Source organism: Dermacentor albipictus, chromosome 4 (genome assembly GCF_038994185.2).
Source record: "Dermacentor albipictus isolate Rhodes 1998 colony chromosome 4, USDA_Dalb.pri_finalv2, whole genome shotgun sequence".
Classification (NCBI taxonomy): domain Eukaryota; kingdom Metazoa; phylum Arthropoda; class Arachnida; order Ixodida; family Ixodidae; genus Dermacentor; species Dermacentor albipictus.
Window position 1 is genome coordinate 158768886 of NC_091824.1, and position 23360 is coordinate 158792245.

The following is a 23360-nucleotide window of genomic DNA, read 5'->3' on the forward strand; positions in this document are numbered from 1 at the left end:
CTGAATGACTCGGCGAAAAGACATCGCGGAAGATTTGGGACGAGAAAATCACACGCATGAAGATTTAATAACCGCAAGAAATATCATGACAAAATTATTATACAAAGCACCTAATCACAAATGACACTTTTAAATATATTTCGATTCCTTGTTAAAAACTTCATTTACCAATGATTAGCAGATCTGATCCCACCACCTGCGTCCTTCGGGTTGGTATGTCCGATAGTAAATAGAGTTAATTTTGTTTACTTCCTAATTTTTTCATAACTTTATTTACATATTGTTTTTTTTTCTTTGCACAGCGACCTCTCAACAGTGGCCTCATTGATCAATGGCCTTCTCGTGCTAAGCGCGAGTTGTCGTCGGTTCGATGCCTTTGGCCAAGGAAGGCAGCTGCGTAGCATGGGTGCCAGTTTAGCGCAAGGTAAAACAACCTTTCATTTTGGGTTCAGAACTGTACGCAAATAATGTAGGGAATGAAGTAGCTGCGTGTCTAATCAATAAAACATTTATAGCCATGACAACTTCAATGAATACTGCACGATTCACCGCAAGAGAGAGAGAGAGAGGGAGAGAGAGAGGGAGAGAGAGAGATAAATAAACTTTATTGATAGACCAGGCTTCTTGAGCCCAAAGCTGGGTGGCCTCCTCAGTCCAGGTAGCCATGGCTGCTGCCGCCGTCCGAGCCTTGTTCGCCAACCGTAGCTGGTTGGCAGGTCTTGCAAAATATAAAATAAAAATAAAAATAAAATAACACATTATGATAATGATAATAATAATTGTCAACGCGGGTATGTCTTTTGTTCTTTCTCATAGAGCTCCGAAATGCCAAGATACACTTTTCATCCTAACAGAATAATTACAGGCATGTACAGGCTCGTCCACTCTTAGGGTGAACACGGCTCACCGTGGCCGCGCTCCGCGGGGCGCCAGTGCGTCCGGAGCGGCGGCGCATCGAAGCGAAGCGGCGCAGGCGCACACGGACCTCGGGGAGGCGCTTCGCGTCGTCTGCTACAGCGCTGGAGCGCGCCGCTCCGGCTTAGCTGCAAAGTAGACTTCGCTAGACCCAGGTGACTGAGCGACCGAGACGGCGTTGCGGGAAGGCGCACTTCACTAACTGGAGCATCTTCTAGCTGGTTCGGTCTACAGCTTGTGAACAGCCTGCTTAATCAATATACACTAACAGAAACAAACTTATCACCACATAAATCACTTAGCATGTTTTTAATAAGTGATGAGGGTAAAAAAAATGGCTGTGGCTTAGCTAAGGTTAAGCCCAGGATGCGAAGCATACTAGCCTTTATTTTAACGCGACAGCGTTAAGGAGCTCGTGTCGCAGAAAAGCCGGTGTCGTCGGCGTCGGCTCAGGCGTGCGGCGCTTGCTCAGGCGCACATTTCGTTGTCGCGCCGAACGCTGCGTTGCTCGACGCGCACCGCGTCCGATGCGGGGCGCGACGCCGCGAGCGACGGCGGGAGTTGGAGCGCCGGTTCTCCTCTGTCGCAGCTACCCCTAAGCTCAACTAAAACGATTATTTAATAATTTTTTTTCATTAGACTTCTCAAGCTCACCTAATTAGTGACAAAGTATGTCGACCTCGCCTCGGAACTCCTCTGCAATAACGCCACTTTCAGTTCGCTTATAGCCTTATTACGAAAAATTCTCTATGGAATGAAAATAATAATAACACCCTGTAGAGTTATCGCCATGGTGGCGAGAATGCTGCTGCGGAAACCTCCTGGTCCTTGCATCTGCGTATGCAAGCGCATCAGCTTTTTCGTTTCCTGAGATACCAATGTGGGAGGGAATCCACTGAAATTTTACTGTGAAGCCTTTGCTGTTGAGTTCTTTCACGATGGCTAGGGATTAGCACTCTATCATCCTCCCAAAATCAAGGCTCCAAAGAGTAACAACGTGCAAAAATCTGAAATTCGAAATCACTTTGCGTCGCTTTGGGTTCCACCGCATATGCCCTGCGTAACCAAGAGATTGCACCGAGAGGAAGCCTCACTTCTATATCGTATAAGGACAGGATCTGCTAACACACCGGCCTGGTTATTTAAAACGGGGCGACTCAATTCTCCGAACTGTACGGCATGCAATGAGACAGGAGACATTGAGCACTTTTTGTGGTCCTGCCAGCAATTCCAAGATGAAAGAGACACTCTCCTGAAGAATTTGCAAAACAAGGACCTTCCGCATGCGCGCCTGCAACACCTTGTATTTCCCGAGGGATCAGTGATGGCCCGCAAAGAAACTTCACGTCTCCTGATCGAATTCTTAAGAGAGACTGGGTTGATGGACATATGGTGAAACCCATCAGCGGTATTGTGCGAGACGCTCGGGCGGAGCAATTGCCGGCCTTGTTCGCCAGGCTAAACCCGCCTGTTGCTACAATTCACCACCACCACCACCACATCCTTGCATCTACCGTTGTTTTGTTGATGTCTTAACGTTACAACAACCTGCACAAAAAATAATTAAAAAAGTATTGTGCTAGATGTAATGCATTGGTGTTTAAAGCGAGAGTAGGATAACAATTAAGTATGCATTACGCCTTTTACTGATGTCAGTTAACCAACCATTTTAACGTTAAATGGTTAAATTCCTTGTTCTATTCGCAAAAATAACCAAGAAGCGCCGGTATTGACACGTTGGCTGAAAGTTTGGCGAGTTGATTATACAAGATTTTGGTCTGGATTCAATTTCACTGTTTATAGACACACACGGAATAATAATAATAATAATAATAATAATAATAATAATAATAATAATAATAATAATAATAATAATAATAATAATAATAATAGTTATTATTATTATTATTACTATAATAACTATAATAACTATAATAATAATAGTTATTATTATTATTATTATTATTATTATTATTATTATTATTATTATTATTATTATTATTATTATTATTATTATTATTATTATTATTATGAAAACATACAAGCACACAAAGGAAACGGGGAGGGAGCAAGCTGACAACTGCCACCGAGAGGGGCACAACGCCTGCCTACTCTTTCGGGAGGAGGGGATGAAAAGAGGAGAAGAAGATAGCAAACAAAGAAATAGGAAAGGAATTATGAAATAAACAAATGCCAGAGACACGGACAAAAGAAAGTATGAGCACGGAAAAATGTTTATAAACGGGAGGCCAAATCAGTTTTCTGCCTGAAAGTTAGCAAGGCTGTATACGGGCCTGGTCGCGTTGAGGAGCACTCCTTCTCGGAAGCAGGCATTGGTCAAGGGTCGTAAACTTGAGTCCAATCAGTCCATATTCCTTAAACAGCAGTGCACGTTGTGTGAGGAATGCGGGACACCCCAATATAAGGTGTTCAAGTGTCTCACAGAAGCCACAGGACATACATGACGGACTGTCCACACGTCCTTGACGATACAAGCGGAAGTAAATGTTACAGAAAAATACACATAAAGCCGGTGCTAATAACGGTTTTAATACGCGGATAAATATTGCCAGTGAATCATCTCTTTAATAGAACTTTCCAGAGGGATGAAGACGACGCACCCAAGAGTGACCATGCATACAGATCAGGATGAGGAACGTTAGGAGCAGTGCTCACAATATGAATATATAGAAATGACTCAAAAGCACAAATGCTAAAAACAAGTTCAATACAAAATATTGAAGTACAGTCATGTCCCGATCCAACGCAATGATTTGAAGCTCGATGCTTAGGTGGGTGAAGAAGAATAGTACGTAGGGACGTCAACCAGCCTTGAGCGAGATTTTTTTTTTAGTGCCCATCTTACGTCATTTTTCTTTCTAAGGCGTTCTAAAGAAAGTTAGAATTCGCTCACAGCACGGCTCACATTGCATAATCAACACACCCTCACGACCTACAGACAGGCGACGACTCAATCTTACTCCCTGTCACGCACTCCAGCGATCGAAGCTCCACCAACGGGGGCTTTCAATCACCCTCTCGTTCTGAAAACGCCGGCGTGTTTGAGAGAAAACTCGTTCTCGAAATCATTCAGAGGGTACGGGTTGTACAAGCACGTCACTGGCAGACCCAATTCTCGGCTGTTGACTTCAGCACTTTCGTCCCGTTATTTTGCCTCATTTCTACGCGATAATTCTCTTTCGCGAATGTTTAAATGTGGGGTGTTTGGGCGCTCGTGGCAGCTCCACTGATGACATTTGTAGTGTCTTGTAGTGTACCCGGCGCAATAAGGTGAAGCGATTTCGTGTTGCGCATGCAACAAGATTCTCTCGCACTCTACCGGTTTCACACGTGACGCATATTAGCGTCGCTCAGTCTGCGACTTTACAGGCAGAACTAAAGGTCTGTCTTTCGGAAAGGAATAAATTTGGCGCTGACTCTGTTTTCGCCTCTTCTAGGTGAGTGAGTGAATGAAACAACTTTATTTGGTCCACTATAGACGTAAGCAAACTTCCTCTTCTACCGCCTCTTCTAGGTGGTAATTTCATCGTCGTGGGGGGGGGGGGGGGGGGGGTGAGAGGGTAGGAGTGACGGAATGTAAAAGTTTTGAAGTAATGACCTACTTTTGCGTTCCGGAATATATTTCCCTGGACCACACGCATGTAGAAATTTTTGCACGGTACAATATACATCTTGTGCCACACAAATTGCCATAAGTGATGCCTTGAGCTCAGAAACATACCCGCCGCGCTAGCCCAGTGGCTATGGTGTTGCGCTGCTGAGCTCGAGGTTGCAGCTGGGATGCCGGCTGTGGCGGCCGCAGGCCGTTTTAATGCGATTAGCATTGTTAGGATACTTCACTCACTTTCCCGCGTTTAGCTGCCTTTCTGCCAGTCGGTCTATGTCTCCGATCGCTTTCCCGCCAACTTGGGGCACTTGGTAGGCTAGTCTCGTGGGTAGAGCATTGGCCTGCTGTGCTGAGGGAACCGGGGCCGAAACCAACCGTCGGACCAACTTGTGTCAATGCGTATGTGTTACTTGATAAGTGCCGCTTTTCAATGAATCTCCTTTACATAAACCTGGGTATCTGGGTGTGTGCCAGCGGGTACGTGCCGTTCTTCAATGAAACTATTTGACGCCAAATTGGGCCGATGAATAGGTGTCACTGGATATCTGCAACCCTTTATTGAGAAAAAAAAAAGTCTTTAAGATTTATCCGGTACACGGCGGAATCGAACCTACGTCATATATATTCAGATAATTTTTTTCTGAATATATGTTCACACATGCGTGACGCGCGAACATCGCGGCGGCAACACCAGATGGCGCGGCGTGTTCAGAGGAAAAAGAGAGAGGGGAACCCTTCGGCATACACGCGTCATACATGACGCGTCCCTGCGGCGGTAATGCGGTGTGTCCCTGCATTGCTTCAATGCTAATCGCTTTAACGTCTACATTCATCGTGAGATGGGTTCCGTCAGTATTTTCTTTCGTCGGGAACGACGCAAAAGTGCCGTCGAACTCCCGGTGGCAGCAAGCGTTGTTCGCCGACTGCATGCTACACGGCGACAAAATACATCGCAGCAATGTGCTCATTGGTAGCGCAATTTATTAACGCGTGCCTGAAGTGGTGATCGATGACTGGGAGGGTTCAGTTTTTTTCCTCTCTCTCTTTTCTGTTTCATCGTCTGATCCCGTTGTAAGGAGCACAATACATAGCTGCTTCAAGTAATGACAGCACACGTATTGCGATATCAATAATTTATTTCATCAATCTTCGGAAAATCAGGAATCGTATCTTTGATGCCATTGGATCACGTTCGTCTGACGTTACAGACCACCGTCCAGCATTTGCTTTGCCTCGGCTCTCTTCTTTAGCTTTGCCTTGCGAAACCGGCTGCCAGATTTTGCAAGCTGTGTCTTGCAGATACGAGGGGGATATTTTCGCCCAGCGTTCGCAGAGGAAACTTATGAATAATATTAGTTTTACCTAAATGACAGCAACTGGAAGTTTTGTTTTCTTACCTGAGGTCCTCATATTTTATAACGAGAAGCTGAAACAGTTACTGATTAACAGCTCGTTAGGGAGCAAGAGCAAAGTTTAAGTGCTCAGGCTTTCGGTAATGGGACTTGCAATTAGGATCAGACATTCTCTATAGTTATAGTCTCTGGAGTAGCGACAGTACTTCTCAATTTTTTGTAAGACCGCGCTGCTGCACAATCTGAAACCATTAAAAGTGGGTCTTTGAAAACGGCAGGAGACTATTATATGTAAATTGCATGAGCTTCACCTTTGTCTGCCAAGCCTTAGTGAGCCCTCGGGCACTCTAGCGTTAATACTCTAGCGTACTCTAGCGGCCTGATTTCATTGCGATGTCTTACGTTACTGCTTTAGACTGCGCGTTTTCCCATCACACGCAAATGTTATTTGTTTTGTCTATGAAAAAAGCGTCAGGTATAACAGCGTCAGTTTTGCTGAATCTTAGCATATTTAACCTCTTCTTTAATTATAATTTTTGACCGGACCATCGTTCAAAACACGGGCCATTTGCGCTACGCCACCGACATCCATCTTTTTCTTTCTGGATATCGACTACAATCTTGCACAGGGACGATTGCCGTGCGGCTACGGCAATTTCCCTTTTACAACCATTTTGCCATTTGGCCCCAACGAAAAAAAAGGCTCTCTTAAAGTATAACAACACGCAATCACTCGGATCACACTTCATGCTCGAACACTTAGCGGGAATCTGTTCCATACTCTCAGAGAAAGCAGGAAGAAAAGCCCGTCTTCCCTTAGCTAGGAACTTCCATTTTCTCCTTCAATTACTCATGCTTCATGAAGAAAGAGCGCATACATCACCGTCAGCGCCGCAGAATCCGTCTTCACGTATGTTGGAGGCATTGTGGCAGATTTACTTTCGTGTGCGAAGGTATTGATTAGTTTCCAATGGACTGCGGAGAAATCTTTAAATGAGCACGAGATGAACGTGAATTATTCGCAGGGATCAATCTGAACGAGGTTTAAGAAGATGAATACTTGCAAGAAATCTTTATCTCCAGCGCGCCATTCCCGCTATGTTTCTCTAGTCACGGTTATCCTTTTTACGCTTCCGCTTTTCTCTCAGCGACTTCCAGGTAACGCAGCTAAGAAGGAAGCATCCACAAATAAGAGAGAATACAGCGGATTACCCTAAATTAAAGTGGAACTAATGCTTCCATTATAATACGAAAGCGGGAGGGACCAGGAAAATCAGGGTGTTTGTCAAAATAATGTTAATATATGTATTTGTTGATGTTCGCTTTGATCGGTTTTCCGTCTTCACTTTTCCTAATTATATCTTGAATCGTTGTTTGTTTTTCTCTTGCAAGCCCTCTTGGGCGAGTGTGTTGGTGCAATAACGTGGTCACAAGTGTTAACAGGAAATTATCGATCTCTGGGCCCACGGCGTATTCTGATAAGCTGGCCTTTGTAGTATTAACAGGAAACGATGTAGGCTCTTTGTATATACATATTGATTCTTTCTATATTAGTATTCCTTCGTCGGTACTAGCTCGCACGCCCTGCATTGAAACATCATAACTTGAGAAAGACTGCAGCATTTATCATGACATGCTGACTTTAAAACGGATCAGCTGTTACCGAAATCAGTTAAAGACTACAATCGTCGTGCTTTTGCGTACTAATGCTTTAAGTACAATGGTTTACTTGTTACGGTTTAAATACAATGGTTATACCATTGTGGAGTGTTAGAAACAAACTCTGACCACCGGACTTGCTTAACGTAGTCGTAAAGCTGAGAACATAAGCATCTTTGAATAACGCTCTCGTCGAAAGGCTGTCGCTGCTGCCATGTAGCGAACCCGAGACCACACGCTCTGCACCAGAATGCAATAACCGTGGTGCCACGTTGACAGTCGTCGTCGTCGTCGTCGTCGTCGTCGTCGTCGTCGTCGTCGTCGTCATCATCATCATCATCATCATCATCATCATCATACCATTTATGGTATGATGATGTCTTCTGCCGTCTTCGACTGTGCTTCCCTTCTCTTGGTACCCATTCTGTAAACCTAGTGGTCCAACGGTTATCTAACCTGCGCGTTACATGACCAGCCCAGGTCCATTTTTTTCTCTTAATGTGAATTAGAATATCGGCTATACCCGTTTCCCGCTGATCCAAAATGCTCTATTTCTGTCTATTAACGTTATGCATTCTTCTATTAACCTAGCATTCTTCGTTCCATCACTCTTTTCACGGTCCTTAACTTGTTCTCAAGCTTCTTTGTCAGTCTCCAAGTCTCTGCCCCATATGTCAGCACTAGTAAAATGCACTGATTGTACACCTTCATTTTCAATGATAATGGTGAGCTTCCAGTCAGGAGCTGGGAATGCCTGCCGTATGCGATCCAACACATTTTTATTCTTCTGTGAATTTCCTTCTCATAATCAGGGTTCCCTGTGATTAATTGACCTAGGTAAATGTACTCCTTCACAGACTCTAGAGGTCGACTGGCGATCCTGAACTTTTGTTCCTTTGCCCGGCTATTTATCATTATCTTTGTCTTCTGCAAATTAATCTTCAACCCCTCTAACACTCTCTTTGTTAAGGTTCTCAATCATTTGTTGTAATTCGTCTGCATTGTTGCTGGATAGAACAATGTCATCGGCAAACTGAAGGTTGCTGAGATATTCGCTGCCGATCCTTATTCCTAAGCCTTCACAGTTTAATAGCTTGAATACTTCTTCCAAGCACGCAGTGAATAGCACTGGAGAGATTGTGTCTCCCTGCCTGACCCCTTTCTTTTTAGGTATCTTCCTGCTTTTCTCCTGTAGAATTCAGGCCGCTGTGAAATTTCTGTAGATATCATTTACGTAAGTGGTCTGTACTCCTTGATTACGTAATGCCTCTATGACTGCTGGTATCACTACTGAATCAAAGGCCATTTCGCAATCTATGAAAGCCATATACAGAGACTAATTGTACTCTCGGATTTCTAGATTACTTGATTAATGACATAGATGGGATCCATTGTAGAGTGTCCCTTCCTGAAGCAAGCCTGTTCCCTTGATTGACTAAAGTCCAGCGTTGCCCTTATTGTATTGCAAATTATCTTCGTGAATATTTTATATAATACTAGGCGTAAGCTAATGGGGCTGTAATTTTTCAATTCCTTAACGTCTCCCTTTTTGTGGATTAGTATAATGTTTGCATTCTTCCAGTTTTACTGGGACCCTTGCAGTGAATAGATGCTTCGTATAGCGGTCCACCAATTTTTCAAGCGTTATGCCTCCTCCATCTTTGATTAAATCGACTGTTATTCCATCTTCTCCTGCCGCTCTTCCCCATTTCATGTCTTGCAAGGCCCTGCCAACCTCATTGCTAGATATAGAAGTAGTTTCTGGAACCTGTTCATCCCTGCTGCGAACGCAGGTATCGTGGCTTCTATGGGTACTGTACAGGTCCACTGCTTCTACTTCGAGATTGCTGATGATACTACCCGGCTCATCTCTCAATGCATGCATCTAGGTCTGTCCTATGGCAAGTTTTCTTTTCACTGATGTCAGGCTGCGTCCATTTTTTACGGCTTCTTCAATCTTTAACAACACAGGCAGACGGGCTAGATGGTGCACTGCAGATCGAGCGCCTGCCCTGTGTCTTTCTCGGCTGATCGTGTGTGTCTTCCCGTGCGCTTATTTTCCCTCGCTTTTCAGTCTTTCTCACGTTATAATTTCGAATATTCCTTATTTTCGCCTTGTTGATCAGTTTTGAGAGTTCCGCGAATTCTATGTTATCTCTTGAGTTGGACACTTTCATTCTTTGTCGTTTCTTCATTAGCTGCTTTGTTACTTGGGAGAGTCTGCCCCTTCCGCTCGCTTTCTGTTTTTATCCCCTTCACCCTTCCCCTCGTGCAGGGTAGCCAACCGGAACTACCTTTGGTGAACTTCCCTGCCTTTCTATGCATCCTTTTCTCTCTCTCTCTTGCCTAGTGGTTGCCTTGTTGCCTTGTCTCCCACTTCTATTGCTGCCTCTGAAGCCCTCCTAGTTACGGTGTAACACAACTGAAATGTCTTACCTGTTTATTTCTAACGTCTGATCTATTTATACGTCAAGCATGCTTGTGGGTGGGCAGCGCAAAGATGGGACACAACACGCTGTCACTATTGCCTACCATCCTGAAGTAGCCTGCCGTGGTGGCTTAGCGCCTACGGCGTTTCGCTGCGAAGCGCGAGGTTGTGGGATCAAATGCCGGCCGCGGCTGCCGCATTTCGGTGACGGCAAAATGCAAAAGCGCATGTGTGCCATGCATTGTGCGCACAATAAAGATCCCCTGGTGGCCAAACTTTACCCAGATTTTCGCTGATACGACGTACCTCATAATCAGATCGTGATTTTGGCATGTAAAACCCAATAGCCTAATTGAAAAAAAAATCCTGGTGTGATTTTCGTCACTCGTATGGGAGGAAAGTTCCATTGGTGCTTCACAAATGCTATCGCGCAGCGTAGCTTCGCAAAGGGGTGCAGGCCTATTTATCGGGCAGAATTTCGCGGCATATTTTCTCTAAAAGAGAGTTTTATCTTGGGTGCCCGTACCTACTGTAAATGCACAGGGAATCACTTTCGTTGGTCTCCGCTGGATACGCCTGGAAGCTGGGCAAAAAGCTCGTCTGCGCATAAGACGACGTAGTCACGCATATATAAGCACTCAAAGCGACGTTTTTTTTGTGCAGGTTTATAACGCGAAGTGTTGGAGAGTAGCGCGGCAGCAACTGTTTTCTTTTTTTCTAGCTTTGTTTTTTTTTATCCTTGTCCTTTATCCTTTGTTGTGAATTGTTGCGTGTCTTTGTTAGGCACTTAGATCGGTTTCTGTTTGAGTGTTTTTTTGTTCAGAATCTGACTACCAGTGCGCGTCGAGACTCTGATTAGAGAGACAGTCGAGAGCGGCATTGCCCGACAGCCTGCGTTGCGTCGGGTGCCTTCCGAGAAGCCATGCTGCTGCATTGCCGCACAGAGCCTTTGCTTACCCCGAAACAGAGTCTACTGTTGGGCGAGCTGGTTAAACATTGTTAAGAAAGGGATCCGAGAAAGGGATGAGCGCTTGTTGTCGTCGTTTACTCCTTCTTGTGTGTGTGTGTGTTTTTTCGCAATCAATTCTCTTTCTGAACCTCATTTATTTCACACCTTCTAACTTGGGCCAGCTAGTCAGAGACAACCTGTCGACGCTCAGGGTCAGCGTTAATTGATGAAAGCCAGTCAACACTGAATAAGCATGCATCCCAGTATTGATGCCTGTACAGGGCTTTGCTTTCTCTGATACTTTGGCCAACTTACTCTTGCTCCTGCGCTGCTGGACATGCTGCATACCAACGTAGCGCGTCTTTAGGGCTGGGATAATCTAACGATACTATTGCGATGCTAAATGCTGACTTTTCACGTGCCAAAATCGCTATATGATTGTGAGTTCATTTTAAATAGCGCCGAAAAACACACGGTAAAGGAACAGCGCTGGTCGTGTGCTCTTCCTTGTTCGTGTGTTTTTGGCGGTATTCGGAATGAATGATCCGTTCCAACTAGCTCGCACCCGAAGCTTTCTAAGTCATCACTGATTGTGAGACACGCCGTAGTGGGGGACTCAGGATCAATTTTGACCGCCTGTCGTTCTTTGACCACCTGTCGCTAGTGTACCTAATGCACGGTACACTAGCGTTTTTGCACACCGCTCTCATCGGAATGGGGCCACCGCAACAGGGATCGAACCAACGACCTCATCCAGAGCAGTGCAGCGCCATCGGCACTCAGGTATACCGCGGCGGGTCGTATTTCAATGCTGTTTCTTTTCTTGCTTCTTTTGTGGCCCGAGCGGTGCTCCGTCCACGTTATCGTGCCGGTCGCGAACGGTGAATAAGAAATGAAAGGAATCGGGCTAAAGGAATGCGCGCATTATACCAGCCCTGGCCTTTAACATGGACTCAACTCCGGCGGCGCATTCTATTGTACTAAGAGCAGGCTCCGATAAAAGTGCTTCCATCGCTATTCTTTTTGGTCAATCGGCTTACACGATATCCCAGGAGAGCAACTTCTCATCGCAGCGTCTTCATTTCTTCAAGGAGGACTTCCCTTGAGCCCACCTATGCACCCGGTAAAAAAGAAAAGAAAAAAAAAAGGGCTCTCCTCTTCCACATCTGCCACGTACCCTCATACAGACATCTGCTTCACCGTCGCTGACCTTGCGCCGTGTGCGCGGTGGCTGCTTAATCTTAATTGCCACTCGCGGGCTCGATGCACGTGCTGTCGCGATAAGCGCGGCGTATTCAGGCCGCAGTTATGCGTGGACGGTCGAGCACTCCGGTCAGCCATCGCTAACCAACAACTCGATGCTCTCCGTAGCACACGTAAGGGTGCAGATAAGGCTTATATATCTGGATCAAATATTGATCCGAGCTCGCGTGCTCAGAACTTCGTAGAAAGGTGCCCCCAGGTGAATGTTGGAACTTAATTAAGTAACGTGGCCTTCCGAAACTTCCAAGCGTGGGCTGTACTTTCTCGTGTAATTACCCTGAAATACGACTTTTTTTTGTAGCTTTCGAAGGAGTGTTCTCCCCTGTTTACAAGTTTTTAAAACCATCGCTGACCTTGGTGCTTCACCTCTGAGCACACGCACAGTAATAGCTAGCCATGACGCATTAGCAGGCCCGCATGTCTTCTTATGTGTAGTAACTCTTTATGACCTTACGGTGACCTTGCGATGACGCTGTCGCACCTGTACAACCTCTACACCTGTGCAACCGCTGTGCCGTCGAGGTTGGTGCATGGGGGCCGGTCTTTTTCTGCAATTTGGATATACGGGTTACTACTGCCAGCAACAGCAACGACATTTCTAATTGGGGAAATAGCGCCGAGAAGGCTACATTCTGTAAATGTTTTGCATGGGGCTCTCGCATACTTGCGTATCTTACGTCACGGACCTGGAAAGACTGGTTTCAGCTTATGTTTTGCCGAGTCATTGGCTGGTGGTAGACAATTCTTGCCGCCTATATTTCCATTGGCAGTAAAAGTAGTTAATCATGAAAGCGTTGGCCCTTTTATGTGTTTAGTTCTTGCGGGTGCACTATATGCTTCGACTGGAAACACAGCTCTTGCTATGCCGCACTCGATGCGCCCGAAACGCGGTCTTTGCAGGCGAAACGGGAAATGTGAAAAGGAGACAGGCAAAAGAAACACTTCCCTTCATAACTGAACAAAGCAAGATAGCCTCCATGGAGCATGCTATATGAGATGAATAAACTTTCTCGCTTTGTGAACCCGGTTTTAAAAGGGCCTGCCTCCGCATTCTCGATACCTCTCCTTCTCGCCTCATATCGCAAGCTTTTCCAGTGCACTACTCGCGCCTGGCTAAATCCATTTTTCATTGTGGACATAAAGATCAGCCATCAGGATCATTTTTCTGGGAGCACCTATAGGTTGAGAGCACTAAAGTTTGAAAAGTGCGCGCGTGCCAGCTTTGGAACTGAATAGCCTTTGGCGCATTAATAGTTCCCAAAGTGGGAAATGCTCTGGTTAGGGAAGCCGACAAAGAGAGAAAAATTATAAAAAAAAGAAAAACAGGAGGAAGAGACATAACTTCGCCGCTTAAGTTTTCTCTGCAAGTAACGTACCAGAAGGTGGTAAAAGTGCCAGTATTATGAGGTCCATAGTAAGCAAAAAGTGCGCGCAGCCAGTAGACTTGCCGTACATGATCGGTAGCTCACTCGAATGTATTTCGCTGCTTTCATAAGCTGTACTAAGGAATAATAATAAAAAAACCTTATGTCTCAATTATCGGTTACGAATAAGTCATGAGAAAGCAGAATAACCTGAAGCTATGAAATAAGAAGGTAAAGCTTAATTTTTGGTTCTGCGCAAAGGTGCCATTCCAAGTTTCTTGCTTGGTACGGTTCATCGTAAAAGGTTGGTTACGCACACGGTGTGTTTCGCCGAAACCAAAACCCTGAAAGCGCGTTTACGAATAAGTAATGAGACAGCAGGCCGACCTGATGCCTTGGAAAAATTAAGTAAAGCTTAACTTTTTGTGATGCGCTGAAGTGCTGTTGTAACACTTTTGCTTAGTGCTGTTTAGCGTAGTGCTTGCTTAATGCGCAGGCAAGCAGACACACACAGGAACACGCATGCACGCACGGTTTTCTGTTTATTTCCTTCTGAATGGCCTATATGTAAAGGAGTGTTTTCTTTGTCTTGCAGTAATACCCGGTTAAATCCCTCTTCTCGCTCTGAATGCGCTCCTCTTCGTATGGTGCTTCAATGTTGCTTAAGCGGCACATTTAATGAAGGAGCCTGCACCTCTGTAGCGCCCACTCTCAGGTATTCTCGTTAGTGATGTCAGGCCAGACGAGGATTAGGTATGCAGTTTGTGCGCCGTGGAAACGAGCCGGCATCAAAGGCCGCTCGCGTTCATCCGAAGCCGCCCGGGCAGCGAAAGCTCGTGGCAGTATTCGAAAACGTATCCAATTTACTCAAATGGCATCATGCAACGTCACATGCGCGCTTTGGCAAACACACGAGAAACGGCGGCGAATACATGCAAACGCCAGAGCGTTACAGCTTATGTTACCTTTAGGACCATATAAAATTACTCTAGCAAACGCCACTACGCACTTCATTTAGCGGTATGTATAAGAAAAACAGTGTAGCAGTTGACAGTATTTTCTTGCTTCAAGCTTCGCCCACCCTGTTTGCGTAAGCAAACAACGCCGCCTCATTAAAGAGGTAATTACCGGAATGACCCGGTGCCGGATTTCAGAGAGTCTTATTTCTTCTTCCTAACTGAGGCGTCGGTCATTGCCAAAACTGGCCTGGTACTGCCCACATTCTGCTGATGAAGGCTTTCCGTAGTGTTGCATTAGAAAAGACAGAAAAAAAAGAAGAAAAGAAAGGGGAAAATTTGTAACGCACATGATCCCTAAATCCGTGGCGTGGAGTTGTTCTAGGAATCTCAAAGAGGGGAATATCGTATTTGCTTTCAGGTTTTTGGTGCACTTCACTTTAAGCCTGGGTCGAAGGTGCGTACGCACCTTCGATTCCTGGCTTCATCAATCCTGTACCTTTTCTTCACTTCATTATTTGAAGCTTACAGCCCCTTCAGCCACTGTATGTACGACACACAGGTTCAATTATGACAGACCTACCTTTTCTTTTTTGTTTTGTCACCATGTCATGTTGTTATACGTGCTTGGAAGTGCCACAGAAACGATTTTCTCCAACACGTAGGACATAATTTATGAAGAAATTGAAGTTTAACTAACTAACTAACTAACTAACTAACTAACTAACTAACTAACTAACTAACTAACTAACTAACTAACTAACTAACTAACTAACTAACTAACTAACTAACTAACTAACTAACTAACTAACTAACTAACTAACTAACTAACTAACTAACTAACTAACTAACTAACTAATTTACTAGCCAAACGAGATAAACATATGAACGTCACCATATGTTTCCACAAGTCTAGAGCGAAAGTTCACTGATCGCTAGGATCTTTCAACAATATGACTCAGGCCACTGCATTGAGCTAAAGTCCCAGCGACACCAGGATAGAGCGAGTACCAAGGAAAGAAGGACAATGGAAGAACGCACAAAGCCGAGGGAACAACCTCTCAGAATAGCGGCACAGCAAGAAGCGCGCGGTTGCGAAATCACGACGCATCAAGCCAAGTGCGGGCTCAAGGACGCGTCCACGCGTGGGGCGGAACAGCTCGATTAAAACTGCTTCTTCATTATACGAGCGCCCAGGGGACGAGGTGATGCGGTTCGAGATATCGGCGGGTAAACACAGACGCCTTGCAAGACTTGCATGCATAATATCGCGCTGCGGCACGCGATGGGGTCGTTGTACCGCGGCGGATGGGCACATTCGCGGAGGAAAAAGAAAATGCCGCTGATCTGTTCTGTTTCTGTCAGCAGATGCTCGGGACCTGGAGACGCACGTCAGGCGCAAAATCTTGTCCTTGAACTGCAGCTCTTCTTTTCACGTCTGAATGCTCGTACACACTCTGAAAAGCGTCATACGATTGCATGCTTGCCTGCGTTTGAGAGGCAAGTTGTATTTTGGTTCAAAATAGCGAGAACCGCTAGTCGAACACCGCATTAGTCTAGCGCTTATGCGGCAGCCAATACGGGTCAAAGCTCTACGAAAATGCTTTTTTTCCCTTTTTTGTGCACACGTGGGGAATATTATGGTTAGTGACCCCTGCAACCCGGTAATTTCTGGCCATTTGAAGGCCGCACTTTCTTTGGTGTTTATCACACTGATCATGTCGTCAACTGCGAAATGCTGCCACCACTCAAGCGCTTTTATTATTAAAGGCACCGGTACTTTTGTTGCATGTTCCAGTACCCCGTGCAGGCTGATTTTCACGGTCAACATATGATGCCTAAGTAACATCAACTCCACGAACAGCGTGCCCTCTGCTTTTGACGGTACATGAGTGAAACGCTGTCACAACTTATAACTGGCTGTCACGAGAAATAATAGTAAACAAATTCACCGACGATTACGATGCTCCCTATTGCGAAAGTTGAGCGCAGCTCTGTATGGATTTTTATTTTGCGCTATATTGAGGCAAAAACGTTGAGAGAGACATGTAGCAGAGTCAGCGATCGTCCAAAATCTTATCTGCGGGTCAAGCGCGTCGGCTTTTATACATTACTCGTTGAAGGTTCCAGTGTAATCGCTGGTGCCGCGTGGCTTCCAGAAAGTACTACGAAATTCGCGTCGCGCATACATGCAGACTGCAAAACATTCGCAAACCATGACATTCGAAGTAAGCGCGAACGAGACCAAATCAAGCAAACCACACAAGCGCGAGTGAGAGCTGACGTGAGCAGACGATAATACGTAACGAGCGGTCCGGTTGAGACCAGTTACGAGTACGCATCGAGCGGTTGCGTGGGTCAGCTGCGACAGACAGCTGCGGACTACTTAAACACAAATGGAAGAAGGTAACGCTGGTTAAAATAACTTTTTTAACGCGATAGCGTTAAGGAGCTCGTGTCGCAGAAAAGCCGGTGTCGTCGGTGCCGGTGTCGGCGTCGGCGTCCGCGGCGTTGACCGTGAGCGATAAATCACGGCAGGCACTTCATAAATAAAAAGCAACTTCCAAGATGGGCTGGGTGGGAATCGCACCAGGGTCTCCGGAGTGTGAGACTGAGACGCTACCACGAGTTCGATGCTTGAAAGCGGTACAAACGCGCTTCTATTGAACGCGGTGTTGCCTTAAAAACGTGCCGTAGAAAGTTATACTGCGGTGTATATCGGTAATTATGAGCACGTAACTTACAGAAGTCGCATTTACACGAGTAGCGAAGTACGTTTCCGCTACATTTCTTCTGCGCTTACCGCACACGCAGAGCCATCTTGCGGCAAACACAGAAGACCCCCTCCTCTCAATGTATGGCACTGCCCCGACAGGTGGCGCGCCATGCACGCATTGGGCCTTGCTGTGTGCGGACCGGTGCCAGGCGCGTTGCGGCCCCGACTCCCTCTCCCCTGACGACGCTTCGCCGTGCTCCCACGCGGCTTGCAGAATCAAGCGCCGTTCCTTTCTTTAGATTACTATCTGTCTATCTCCCTGCCCGTGCCGATCACGACGTTTGGCTGGCGTAGATCGTTTCCCCCTCCGAGACGCCGAGTTCTTTGGTTCGTTCCGTTTGCTCAGGCGCACGTTTCGTTGCCGCGCCGAACGCTGCGTTGCTCGACGCTCTCCGTGTGATAGGTGGGCGCAAAGTCCGATGCGGGGCGCCTCGTAAGTGATCCCTGCGCCGTAGCGCTTTGTCTTGCACCCCTTGGCGGGTCGATGGGAACGCTGTCGCGTTCCACTCTTGAAGGCGAAGCTTAAACGTCCTCCAATTCTTTTTTCAACATACGCTTCGAAATACGTGAAATACGTGTAAATGGCAATACACTGACATGCTTTAACGCGTCACCAGATAATGAGGCCTTGCTTTCGGTGCCAGTACAGCTAATGACACAACCTGTGTGCTCGTGACTTGTGTTATAGTGTATGTAGTGTTTGGTTATTTTTATTTTGTCATTTGTACATTGATATCTTCTTTTCTTTCTTGGGAAGTGTTTGGCACTTTCAGATAAGGGGCCCTATAAGGAGGCCCACCTTACCATTTTTTTTCATCTCGTAACAAAAACAAAAGTACGTCACGCAACGCGAAACTTCGCCAGTAGCATCAAGTGCGCTAGATACAAGAGTTCACAAACACGATGAGATTAGAAGTTCTAGCCCAGCACGGAATAAAGAGCTTAAGGCCAGTCAAACGGACTTCAAGAACCAAATGGTGTAGCTTGCACTTGTACTTTGCTGTTAACGCGTCATAATTAAACGGCGAAGGCTGTTATGAACAGGAGCTTCCACCCAATGAAATGGGGTTTATCCTCGATTAAAATGCACAAGGAAATTCAGTAAGGACTGTTTGTTTCTGTGAGCTTAAGGAAGAAGATTGCTATACGTGATTAAAATCTATGGAGCTCTTCGCTTTCCCGCGTGCGTGCGTCACACCATTTGTGCAGGGCTTTGAAAATTTCGTTCATATTTTTTGTTAAATCTTTACGCCAGCATTGTCGGGATTTGCACGCATAGAAAAAATGTATTTCTGGTTTTCACATATCATTTTGAGATTTTTATCTGATAGCCCGCGGTCCTTCGCTTACGACAGGATTTAGAGAGAGCGCGAGCGGCAAAGCCGGATAGCATTTCACATGTCAGATTAGTGCTGCGCGCTTCTTCCTACATACGACACTTTGAGGCCGCATAATATTGAGTGCGGTGCATCGTTTTCGACAATGACGATAGAAAAGCAGCTGGTGTGATGGAAAGCAAAACAGAAGCGACAGCGAAACTTGGAAACGGAATGTGGAGGCAAACTATATAACGCAAGGGATAATTGGCGTTTGTTTGTGTCGTTGAGCGAAATAAGGGCGGAAGGAAACCATGTGGACAGAACAGACGCTCTTTGTGTGCTTGGCGTGTTTATTTCGCATCCCTATTGTTTATATTTAGATGTTGGAAAACAGGAAAGTATAGGCTGCATGATGGAGCCGAAAATCCTAACATAATAAATTCGTTACTCAAGCAGCAACAATATATAATGGCAAAATGTAAATACCAACAAGCACCGTAGACATACGAACACAAGCGCACAACGAGTACTGCTACGGGCACTACTGCCGAGAAAACAGTCTGGGGCTCTATACAGTAAAGCTATTTCAATCTGTTTTTATTCCATTTCCGCCATTAGTGCTCAGATATTGGTCAAAACTTTACGGGGCACGCCTACTTTGCTTGTCTGTTGCGCGGCGTCAAAAATAATTGAGAACTAGCCATATAAAAAGGACGTGTACAGTCCAATTATGCATGATAAGGCCGAACAAAAGAAAAAAAAAACTTTTTTTCCCTATTTTGTGCCTTTGTTGTCGTTGGCTCTCTGCTGTTCGTCAACATTTTCCGGGCCGTGGCTTCGACTGTATGTCACGCTATGTGACAAAACCGTGAGAACACCGCACTGTACCCACTAAACACACATTATTAGGTTGAACAAAACTCAATTCGTTATTTTTTTTTTTTGGAATAGGCGGAGTCTGCCCCGTTCCGAAAGGAACAGAAGATGGTTGCCTGCCGATCGCTCTGGCATAGGTTGCTCGGAGCCACCGTCGATAACTGATTTCTTTGCGTATAATAGCATAAACTTCGAAACAGAGCAGCAAGCAGCAATTAGAGCATATTACGAGTGAAATAGACACGAACTTTTTATAGTAAGGCCGCGCGCGGCGAAGTTACTCAAAACAGTGTTTGCTCACCTGTTCTACTACTTTTTAATGGTTTCTCGCTTGATTGCAGCAATTTCAATACTCCTCAGTCAAAGTACACCCTGGTTGCCGAGACCTCCGTTCATTTTGCATCGCAATTAGCAAAAGTAAAGAAAAAATGCGGCTTGTAGAGCCGATCAGCTGTTTCAACGGCAGCTGACATCTTGTGGGCGCTGAACGACACAGATTTGGTGCGGGATCGGCGCATGTGCCATTAATGCTTTAAACATGGGAGTGCTTGCGTTTATTTCAAATGTGTGTTCGGAACCAGATACACGAGAAATCATTCAAGAAAACCAAAACCATTGGAAGCTGGAACGAAGCAGATTTTCATAGCATAAGTTATGAGCTTTCCACGGAGACTTCAGAAGAGTACGCTTTGGGGCTGGTTGTTTCATGATTGAAAGAAAAAAGCTAGTCACAAAAGAAAAATACAAAAAGAGAGGTTCACACCACAACGAAAGCTTCACACCACCAGTCGTTGAGGTGTGAACCTCTCGTCTTGTCTTCTGTGACTGGTTTTTCCCTCCAGCTATGGAGCAACTGGTTCGGATTCCAACCCTTCTGGTTCATTATTACAAGCAAAAAACAACGCCACACAACAGGATAAAGAGAGGCACACAGACCACAGCGCTAACAAACAAATCTCTTTATTCCTTTCACTCAGCATATATGTCACGTTACTTACGTTGCGCCCTTTCTCAACTGCTACAAAGCTAAAAAGACTAAGCTGGACATCATCATCAGGGGAGCCTATAAGCAGGCCTTAGGACTACCCAACCACACCATCACGGAACTTCTACTACAATTAGGTATCCACAACGCGACATCAACACTGTTCGTTCTCTTCTTTTAATAATTTCCTCCCCTTTCCCCCAGTGCAGCTTAGCAAACCGGGCTCAGTCCTGGTTAATCTGTTGTTATCTCTCTCTCTCTCTCTCTCTCTACAACGCGCACAAAAATACTTTAATTCTCTGTGTTGTGCTTGCGTTTGTGGTATGTTGTTGCGTACAATTTCACTTATTATCCCCTCCACCCGTAGTGGAAGTCCAGGCCCCGTCACCAGGCAAACCTCTTCAATATTTATTAAAGCGTCTCACTATATAAGCGTACTGAATGGCAGCCAAACTATATTATACATTTGAGAGGCATAAAAGAAACTGTGAAATGATACAACGCAAGATTTGCCTAATTTAGAACTGCACCTATCGCATCGTTTACCCATTACGCTGGCATAATACTCGCCAAATTGATGTTCTTTAACAAACATGACAGTCACCGCGTTTGCTCTCTGTAATAAGCTTAATTTATAAAAAAATGTTCAACGTTATGAAGTATTTCTTTTGCTAGAAGAAAATCATGATTTTATCGCTGAAGATCGTTTCATGCACTGGCATCTCGCAGCAAACACATTTAATTATGTACAGTGTGCAATTTGCACTGACACTTGCTTAATCCGATTTGTAAACGTAACACAATTTAGCTAATCTCAATTTTGCGGGCTATTAAAAGTGCCTCTTTCTATACAGCAACGCGTTTTCGTGGCGCTTGGTGCTCCCTGAAGTTCTGTGCGCAAATTACAGCGCTTTATCACCGGTGCGCACAGGTACATTCATAACGTTGTGTTACAGCTGCCTAATCTGCTCCGCATTTTATTCGGTCCTACTGCACGAACGGGAAACTGCACGCGCCTTAAGCGGCAGCTGTGAATTGAATTTGCCTACGTTTACATGTAAGAGTGGCCACGAGAAGTCTTCTACTTTAGCGAAACTAAGGGAAGCGTTCCCCATAGAGAAAAACATAAAGCTCCCGGATTTAAACGTAGCCGACTACATTGATGTTGTAGTGCGCTATGCTGTCAACAGTCTGCCTCATTTAGCCGAATTAATACTTCAACGAAGTTCCTTAGCGAGACTGGTTTCCGATGAAGTGCTTTTGTTGGGTGTTAAGTACTGTGTTTTGTGTAGGTTGCGCACCTTTGTTGTGAACTGCACACATCATTTCATTTCTCACCCTATCCGCCACGAGTAGCTTGCGAAGCGCGCCACCAGGCAAACCTCTCCAGGAACCACCAAATCTCTCTGTCTCTCTCTCTTTCTCTCTCTCTCTCTCAAATAGTGACGAAAACATCATAGTTGCCGACGCTTTGACATGGCAAAACATTCACTTCTTCCTGGAATGCACGATTCTTGTCTCTTGGCTGAAAGCTACGGGATTCTGTAGCTGCGAACGCTAAGGACCAATATATTGAGCCCAAAAGCAGGTGTGCTCTTGTCAAACACAGTTTACGTATTCCCGGAGAATTCTTGCACTCATACAGATTTTGAAAGTGCGTTTGTTGAGGCCCCGAAGTTTTTATCTTGTTGAGTTTATTAAGCATGCTAAAGTACAGAAAATATATAAATATACAATAATACAAGTGACGCATTAGAGAGCACATTTGAACGGTTGCTGATGCGCGGTTGTGTTAGCCTCAAGCTGTTTCCGTCGGTTCTGCAATGTCTCTGAGTTAGACGCCTCGAAGCCATATATAAAAAAAAGGAAAAAGAAAAGTGGGAAAGCTTGAAACGCCGGTCCTGCATGCCTTGCAGGAACGGCCTTTAGGGATGCTGGGCGTTCTCCACCTGTCCGAAATCGTCAATCCGTGACGTTCGTAGTCAAAACTTTGCTTGGTCGTGTATTGGGGCCCCTGTGTCGCAGCTGGCGCTTCCAAGCACCGGACTGCTGCACTCTTGCACGCTTCAGTGTAGATTCACGCCCTAAAGTATAAATGACCGCTCTAGTGTAAATGCACATACGCTGTAGGCGATTTAGACGCTGAAGTAACTCAGATGGACACACGGAGGCACTTCCACACAGCTGTCATTTACACACGCCTTCGAAATTTCACGTGCCAACTCTTTCCCAGCATTATAAATGGATATGTGTATAGAGATGTCGGCTCGCTGTTAGCGGTTTTTGTTTCCACCCAAAGATCCAATGTTACTGTTCCGGGATATATATATATATGAGGAAAATTCACGGATATATTTCGAAGCATAATTGCCTGTTGCAGCTTGCCTGTTCTTTTCTTTGTATGTGTGAGTTTTAGGTGAATACATGGCTCACTAATTTTCTTTGCGTTTAAACCTTCTGTATGACAGCAGGTCTTGCACTTCGAAACCGCAATTGCACCCAAAACGCAGAGTGAGTTTTAGAGAAGCAGTCCAGAAGAAAAGGCACGACACCATAAGGTGACATGAATATGCAGAAATTACGAGAGTGCATTTGATGTTCGAACACAAATTTGTCTTTATTTATAACATTACACTGGTGCAAAGCTGCAACGAATAGTAATAATAAAGAAATGTGCTGAAACCATCGACGATAAGAGAGAGAGAGGACTATGGGAAGGCAGGCATGTTAACCAGCCAAGGGTCTGGTTGGCCACCCTACGCTGGGGGAAGGAAGAAGGGGAAGAGAGAGAAGGGAGAGAGAAGGTGTAGAGATGTGTACGGACAGTACTTGAGATAAAGCCGATTCTCAATGTAGGCGTATAGCCCTACGCTTTAGAAAACTGCTCGCT

General features: G+C 45.3%; 1 long non-coding RNA gene across 1 annotated transcript in view; it reads left to right on the top strand.

The window, feature by feature from the left end:
- The window catches only part of LOC135915778 (uncharacterized), a 500939-nt gene that overhangs the window by 96107 nt on the left and 381472 nt on the right, over positions 1 to 23360 (top strand). The gene's annotated exons all lie outside the window — the stretch shown is intronic.